Source organism: Varroa destructor, unplaced genomic scaffold, assembly GCF_002443255.2.
Source record: "Varroa destructor unplaced genomic scaffold, Vdes_3.0 BEIS01000003.1, whole genome shotgun sequence".
Classification (NCBI taxonomy): Eukaryota; Metazoa; Arthropoda; class Arachnida; order Mesostigmata; family Varroidae; genus Varroa; species Varroa destructor.
The window spans coordinates 23006511-23015597 of record NW_019211456.1 but is presented as its reverse complement, the minus strand read 5'-3'; the positions used below and the strand labels follow the sequence as shown (position 1 = coordinate 23015597).

Sequence of the window (9087 nt, the reverse complement as noted above, 5' to 3'; positions counted from 1 at the left end):
TAAGTTTTTCAAAATGAGCTGCCTTCAAACATCCCATTCGAAATGAGGGGTGCGTTACATATCAGGGCGATCCGCGCATCTGGAAAACAATTGTTACGTAGCCACTTACACAAGGTAATGGTAAATTTTCAAAGTGAGACACGACTAGTATGTATCTCCAATCAACCAAGTTCTGCTGTTGAAAGGAACCAGATTATATTTCAATATTAGCTAACATTACGTTTCAGCTTACCTAGTCTCGTGTGGCGAGTTAGAAAGTTTTCTATGAACCATCTGTGGCGTCCATTTCTTTGATTATCCACCTCAAAACATTAAACGTAATAGGGACCTTAGAAGAAATGGCCAACCATGAGCAATGTCGTTTAACAGAGGACGCATAAATGATGATGTATACAGCCGATACAAGTTACAGCCACATACCGCGTAAGTTTCCACCAAGTTTTGTTCGCAACTGAAGCCAAGTTAATATTAAGAAAAATCTTCGGTGTTCATAGCCACTTAACCTATACCTACAACAAGAACCTCTCAGTTTAATCGTTCAACCCGTACATCGGGGCGTTCTTGCTTTCAGTTGGATTTAATCACAATACATATGTACATTCTAGACACCTATTATTTACAGTTTCGTGTTAAATCTCTTTGCCGATTCCTATGTGCACTTATTTACTTAATATGTGTTTTACAGGAAGATAATTATTATCTACAGTTGATTGATATTGATAAATAGGCGTCATTGATTAATTGTTTTATAGAAACTTTGTTGCACTATTTTGCCGACCCTTAACTTATTCATTTATTTACTGCCTTTGGATGTCTGGCCTTCTAGATTATAAAAAAGTGACGGATATGACGTAGTTGTCTATATATATATATATATAGGACTTTTAAGATATATAACTCTAGTGATTCAGTAACTCAAGGGACAATTCCCGTAATGTAGGTATAATTATTTATGTAAAATTTGGAACACAATGATGAGCTTTATCTAAAATAACGATTAAAGTAGAAGATCAATGGCGTCGCTGCAAAATGGCTGAGATTTCATTAGACCTTATGTCAAGTTGCTTTGGCTTTATATTAGTTCTGCTTTTAAAATAGAGTCTATTCTAACTAGTACAGAGTTTCAATTGTTTATTTGCATTTTGCAGTAGTTAGTCATACGTTCCTGTGTCTTTTCAACTCAGTGGTCAAAAATAGACGTATTATATTCATGTAGCTGCTCATAAATTCGAACTAATCCAGAGATCGTTTCACTGTTTTATAATAAAACCACGGTTAATTGGGTTGGTCTAATGCTTCCAGAAACTCCCACAAACGCCTTTTTTTTTATTAGTAATTGTTATTAGCCATAATACTTAGTAACATAACGCGGCATGGGTCAGCAGGAAGAAAAAATATATAATATGTTTTTCCTATAGTGGCACGCTGCTAGCAGACATAAAAACAATTTATGTTAAAAAAAAGCATGGGTTGCTAAAGGTATGCACACAAATATCAAGTTGTTCCGAAAGATTTCATAAACGTCGTCGTGGTAGCGTGAATACCGTCTGGTATGCCAGCGTTCCACCCGGTTTCTTCTAATGACTTCAGTCAGCTCCTAGGTAATATGTCACGCGAAAACACGTACCAGCAAAGAAATCTGTCTTTTGAAAGAGGATACCAGAACAATTTTAAACGAGTAGCTCCACAGCACAGACAGGAACGCCCAAAGCAGAAAACCTGTTCATATTAATATATATATTCTGTAAAAAGGCAATTCTGATGATAAGTGCACCTTGCCATAAAAATCCTAAGCATTTACCAATAACCGCTCACTACGGTAGCAAGAGCATATCTCGAATAAGAAAAACATACCGATAATATTTCTATTGGACTAACTGTTTTTTTTTGGAAAGAAAAAGTTTGTTTTCAACGATATTTAAAAATAATCATTGTTTCCATTAGAAGTTTAGTAATAGCCTTGGTGCCATCGCCAAAGCGAAAAGCGATACTTTTGTTTAAAACGATTCGAAAGAATTTCTTTCTTCAAAGAATAATCTAAAATTCTGTGAGAACAGTCTGTTCATTGCGTGATGTTGGAATAAGGCGTACTTAATTTAGGCATATATGGCACGAAAAACTATTCCGGTAAGCTAGGTAGTAATTTATCGTGCTGATTCGCTTGTTAGGTATCCGAGTTCTTTGAAGACAGCCAACACCCATACCCATTGTCGAAGAATCAGGGATAGTGCTCCATGAAAAAACTACCAGAAGATAAAGCGTATGTTGGAACAGGAGATGTACATAACAAACTAAGGAGTATAAAGACTTTTTTTGGCTTAAAATAAATAACCTATAGTTGTAACGTTTCGTTCTAGTGCAGACGACGTTCTGCCGTGCAGACAAGCGGTGGTTAGGCATATATTCTTTTCGTAGCCACGGATATGCCACTAGCATGGTTAGGCCAATAAAGAAAACTGGTGAGGAGGACTTTTATGAGGAACAGCTGATTATAAGACGTATTGATGAACGATCTCTAATTTATGTTCGAAAAATTCGAAGATATTAATACTGCGTGTACAACATGTTTAAACGATAAGCCTTTTTATTTCATTCGTAGTTTTGCGAGTACAGCTTACTTAACGTTTCGTCTGAAGGAAGAGACAGACGAGGTCTGATGCCGCCGCAAATCAGGCAAGTATCAAACGTTTTTTGCTTAAAATGTCCATTATTGAAGTTTCATTCCGATCAAATCATGCGTCTCAACGCAAGCAAGCGACGAGGCATAAAATACACAGAGGAGGACTGAGAGTACAGAGAGAAAAAAGGCACACTCAGACTTACAGCTTATGGATAACAGCTATCGCAAATGATCGTAGAATTAATAAGCCATTGTATATAATACGCGCCTGGACATTGATTGCGTTGGGACATTCGTGTATGAGTTAAGCATACAATGCACGAATCTGTCCACAATATATGGGCTCCTTGGGACCGAGTTAGCGATTCCACTTATTCCAAAGAGCGTAGCATTGATCCGGGAAGTCGTTTTCTCTTCAGATTTCATCGCACGTGCTAACTGCAATGGGTCGCTATATAAGATTAAATGTTTAAATTTCAATTAACTAGGATTATACCATCACTGATTGTATATGCATGTAAGTAAACAAAGAAGAAAAACGAAAAAAATAAAGCATTGAAGATGACCAGTTTACAAGCTTACGAGTAATTTGTTTGATTTCTATGTGTTTCAGTCGGCCCATTTGTATTTATCCTATATTATATATACCGTGTTAACAACACTGTTATATTGTATTCAAGAACAAAGCTAAAATATCAAGTGCAGATACGTGTTCAACTGTGTAGTGAATTAAATTCTGCGTTGCAGAGTTATACGAACCAAGAAGGCTGCGTTTAGCAGTCAGTGAAGCTAAAAGGTCCTTCGACGGTGAAATCTAAATGGCTATATAGGGACTAGGCTTCAAGATACACATCAAGGCATATATGCTAGTAATAGGCTGTGAATACTAAGGGCGACCTGGAGTTAGAAAATGATATGTGTTTTGCGCGCTGGTTAGATATTGTGCTATTCTTGCAGGTGTTTCTGTAGAAAGTTTTCTATTGCTGTTTCCCCTGAATACTTAATCTTTGGCATCTGTCATCCGCTCTGCCGCAGGACGTAGCTGAGCGTATAACCACACCGTTTTATAGAAGGAAAAGGCATCGCCACGCCTGTCGCACATCCGAAACTCAAGCAATTTCTAGAGGAACCTTCGTATACACACAAGCAACAGACCACTTGAAGCAAAGTTTAATACTTCTTACCTAAGTATGATTGAGTTTATCGATTATTTGTTACTACAACAGATTAATAGAGAAGCTTTTTCGACCTCATTCACTGCTTCGTGGGCGTTGCGTACAGCGTGAGGTAGTTAATGAAATTATTAGAACTAAAAGAGGCAACACTTGACTACGATTCACTGACGAGCGAGGCCTATACTAAAAACAGCTCATTTCCAAGAAGGATTCATGCCTATAACACAATACGATATATAAAAGAAAACAACTGAACAGAGCTGCAAGACTGATGGTTTGTGTTCTTCTAGCTTCTTCTATAATTCTCAAAATAGACGGAACAATTAAGTAACAAGTGAACTTGGTAGATGAGCTGAGACTTAGAATTCGGCTCATTTTCTGATCTCAAGGGCTTGTCTCTCGCGTTCTAATGATAAGCTTATTCATAAAATACATGCAAGTCAGTAGTTAGCTTTGATACATCGCACATATATGATTTAAGCCTCGTCGAAACTGCCTGCCCAGGACCGGATAACTGGATCATCCAGGAGTTTTGCCAAGAGGCCTTCACAGTCTAGCATGCTGTTGGCATTTCTAAATCTGAATATGAAACTGCGAAGTCATACGTAACGTCAACCGGCAAATGAAGGTTTTTATTCTTAAAAAATCAAAAAAAAGTTTGTTAAAGAGATATCTCGTTAATAAAGAACCTAGGAAGCATAAAGGGCACTTACAACGCTGACAAGCTCAGTAAAACGTTTTTTTATTTAATACAAGTTCCTGATATATATCGAAAATGACATGTTCGATACGTACAATGGCAAAATGAGTTCGTCCAACTTATTCTATCCTTTATTAATAACTTTTTTACACCTATTTCAGTCGAAAAAAAATCAATAGTGAGACTATGGAAAAATATTCTTGTTTGTCTATTCCATTATTTACCCGAAGTTTTCCACCGAACATGCACACAAAGAGTTTTAAATAGAAAAAAATTTATATATATATATAAAAAAAATAGCGTAACAGATGACATTAACAAATCTTCTAAAAAGCCTATTTATTATTTTGATCCATTTCACATAGTACTCTTCCAAAACAAAATGTAAAATATAGTTAAGTTAGGGCTTATAACATTGCTATGGAATAAATGGACGGGCCGTAACTTGGACCGTTTCATATTTATACAATATACCAAATATAACTTACCACAGATTTGCGATCGGTTATGCATTCATCTACCAAAGCCAAAACTTCACTACGCGTCAGGATGTTTCAACCATGCCTAAGATTCAGGCCTCTACTTGTGTTAGATTTATAAGCGATATGGCACATATATCTGAAATGACTTGATTAGGAACCTAAACTTCCAATGAGCTAATTTCATTGAATAGAGCTGTCAGCGAAGTCAAAATCTGACTCTTACCCCCATACCCCAGACGATCGAGATAGTAAAAAGTAATTGACTCTATTGATAGCCTAACAATTTCTCTCAGTAAGCTAGCTGTTCTTGTACAGCAGATGTCTTAAACATTCATTTGTGGTTATCGACAGAGAACGACTGCACTACAGGCCGTCAAGGTCAATCTGTGATTGTTCCTACATGTAGAAACACAGCGCCAGCAAGCTAAGGAAAAAGCAAAGAAACAATTAGACGACCCCATTGATGCCATGCATTTATCTACTAGGCACCATCATTCGATCCTGACCGTTAGAAATACTTAGAAAAAACGTAATCGCACGCGCAGCTACTTATATCGTACATCGGTTCAGGGCAACACAGGTCAAAAGGTCGAACAAGCACGCCACAAAGCAGAACAGTACCGATCAAACGCAAAAGCAAGTGACAACCTACCGACCGGCTATTGCAAACGCAGAGGCAGGGCCTGCTGATAGAAGAGGCCACGTTGGACAGAAAACGGAAAAATGATTTGTCTGCTGTCGCACACTCTCTAACTAGTTGACCTATCCGAATCGCTCACCGTCTTCTTGTTCCACCGAGTTGGTCGATAACAAAACACTGCCAGTGTTTGTCCGCGGCTCTCATCTACACCCTGTGAATAGGACTTTGCTAGCCTGCGACTATCGACACAATATGATCAGTAGATCCGGAGTAAGTGAGGGTTCTACGTGGTGGCAGATCGATGCCTAACAGAGGCCGGCAACATAGACTCTGCGTAACAGCCGCACTAGGTAGCAGCAAGAAAAGGCTATGATTCCAAAAAGTCTGTTTCATTGACGGAGAAAGAAGGTATCAGCAAAAACGCACGAAATAAAAAAGAAAAGGGTTAGACCCGCAACGATAGGCTGGGAAAGTCTGCTAGATTCCGTCGTACATATGTAACTATAACAACCCATACTCATGACATCACCAGCGAAACTCACCGAGATAACAAGCGTACAGCAAGCAACAAAAGCAAAATAGTCACTTACGTCGTCCCCTCTTTCGGGTATCCAGCTGCCGTCGGAACACCTGTCTGATGTCGGAAAATTAGCCATCCACGAGATACCTGTATATGCTTTTTGTGTGTTTACGTGATTAAATCTCCACAATGATCTATTTCACGTAACTGGTATAAACAAAAAAATGTTATTATATATGAGGCGTCAACGATCGCCGTGTAGCTAAAACGTTTGGGTGGAGATTGATACTAATCAGGAGGAATACGGTCATCTTCCTCTTGAAACAAAGGCAAATTAGCGTGCGATATATGCAGTAGGTTATTCTTATTATAGTATGATAATAAAGTACGGTAAGGACTCAGTAGCATTCTAGAAACGAGTTTGGTTTGGGTAATATGTTTATAATAACAATATTTTCTTCTTAAATGAGGAACGAGTTAATTCGTTAACTATTTAGGTTTACCTAGTTAATGAAATTTCTTTATACTAAAACTATTAGTGATCTAAACTAAGTTTGGCTAATCCAAAACCCTCGATGATATCTTCGATAGCAACGTAGACGTGAAGTGTTTTGTACAGAAAGTTTGTTGTTTTTTAGTTTACTTTTGCAAGGTATGTGCTGCGGGCTGCCTTGAGATATTTCAAAATTTCATTTTTTTTTCTTTAATATTTAATGTGATTCAGAATAGACAAAATTTGTTTTAGGCCTTCTTATGCGCAACGCGTCAACGCCTCTTATTATATCGGTAGACAGTATTACGTAACTAAGTGGGAATAATTTATACCTTCCTGGTACATTTAATGCCTGTATTTCAAGCAGGATTGAACGTTCCTCCGCATCAAAAACGGCTTTTGAGATGTTCATATTTTGCGTGTCTTTGAAAAACAGATGGAAACTTCCAATGCATCCATCCGCTTTTGCCAAACATGAATCTCACAAAAACAGGTTTTGAGTTAGTCTGCTTACCTTCACACATCTTTATCGGGTGCCTACAGCACGAAGACTCGATCATCAGCCCAGTTATCGTGTTGCATCTATTTATGTCAAGATATTAGAAAAGTCGCAGAGGCCTGAAGTGGCGTACCAGGAAATCGTTCCGGCCTGCTGTTCTTATCAAAGACAATTAGCTCGGAATGGAAACATTTTCCCTATTATTTGAAGTAGAGCCAAAATACAAATTAAGTAAGTATAATTTAAATGAAACGTGCGTTCGAAATATTCCTGATTTCGTTTACCTTTTAGAGACTGGAAACAATATCGCGAGAAGTTTGAACTTGAAGATAAGTGTTTCTAGTGGTTAGAATCACCAACTCGAAGATAATCGTTCCAGCAAATTCAAATATTTTAAATCAAACCATAACTGGGTTTGATTTGAATAGACCGGTTTGAAAAAAGTATACGCTTATGTCTATATTCCTTCTACCGTTACTCTTAGGTATAAACTACAACAGGTAAATGAACTTGTTCCCTGCGGCAAGTACAAACATAATCTTATGTGAGTATATGATATGAGTATAAAATGACATATTTTGTTAACACACATTTTATCTAGCACCTAAATTGGTGCTGGGCCAAGGGTTACAATTATTATGCCTGTTACTTATGGGATAGTTAATCAGGTATCAGATACCGCCCTCTATGTTTTAGGTTTTTGGTCCGGTGTTGCCGTTAGGCATCCTATCAGACAGGCAGCTGGCTCCCAGGGCGAAACGAACCGTGTGTTCATGTTAGACCACAATGTGTCCCGAATATTAGCTGGCAAACATGTTACCCAGTAAGCTATCATGGGTATTCGTATATCGACCTAGACTAACAGCATCAATATTGCATATACACCGTGACAACCGATAATTCTATCGGAGCGGATACATTACTGAGGATTACATCATACAAAGTAACAGCTTCTAGAATTGTGATCTGAACACATGTTCACTTTTACGGTGGCACATCATTACATGTGACTTACGAGGATAGCGTCATGCCGGGCTTCATCGTTAGGCTAAAAAGCATACCTTATGAAGCTACCGGTCACTATGGCAATTGTTTTTGTTAACTGAACGTCTATGCCAGATCTAGTGGTTCGTTCTTTTCAGGACGGGCAATCTACGTTTTGCTGTTTCAAGATGTGACCTGACAAATAAACTATGGCGGTAATGTCTGTTCTACATTGCGACGACGCAATGCAGACAGATAAATGAGGAATTGCCGATATTTAGAATTATCTGGATTTGAATATGGGTGCCATTGTTAGCAAGCAGAATTTATCTAGCGTTCTTAAACTATAGGTAAATTAGTACGTTTTTTTTTTTCCAAAAATTGCTGCCGCATCCACCTGGATTATAGCAGCAATCAAGCTTTATTTATACTGCGAATGGACTCAAACCGTAATGATTAATCTTCAGGCCGATCTAGCAGTGTAAGCAATTGCTATTTTGTACGAAGTACTTTATTACTGTATTTTGCTTTTTCTTGTCGTTGGTTATTAGATATTGCAAAAAAGACAACGTTCCATCCAACGTTAGCTGGGAGCTTTGCCTTTTCTCATCTGAATCTGGACTAGCTTTCCAGGCTTGCACCGTGATCATGACGCACATTCTCACTCATAAAAGCTTTATTTCTATTGGAACATGGCATCAGGAGGGCATAGACCACTGCATAATTATTGTTTGAGACCTAAACACATAGTGATTAGTAACCGCAGCCAATCTCATGCTGATAGATGTGACAGGGTAGCTGGACAAAACCGTGTGATGCAGGCAGATATGTAGTAGAATAGTGCAACTAAATTAAATAAAAATAGAGAATTTCGGTCGACTCCATCGATGGCGGGATGATGTGATGGCAAATGGAGCAGGAGCTCTGATCACACCCGATGGTAAATCCTTGTACCTTTCCAAGAAATGTGTATA

At 38.1% G+C, this 9087-nt stretch overlaps 1 long non-coding RNA gene across 2 annotated transcripts in view; it reads right to left on the bottom strand.

The window, feature by feature from the left end:
• Positions 1-2561: 2561 nt before the first annotated feature.
• Positions 2562-9087, bottom strand: part of LOC147756689 (uncharacterized) — an 8387-nt gene continuing 1861 nt past the window's right edge. Inside the window, exons 1-2 of one of the 2 annotated variants that reach the window (XR_015324440.1) lie at positions 5757-7376; positions 2562-3058 (exon numbers count right to left, since the gene is read on the bottom strand). This is a non-coding gene — a long non-coding RNA (uncharacterized LOC147756689). Of the gene's footprint in view, positions 3059-5756; positions 7377-9087 lie in introns of those variants that run through there. The other variant, XR_015324441.1, reaches the window with a different exon arrangement.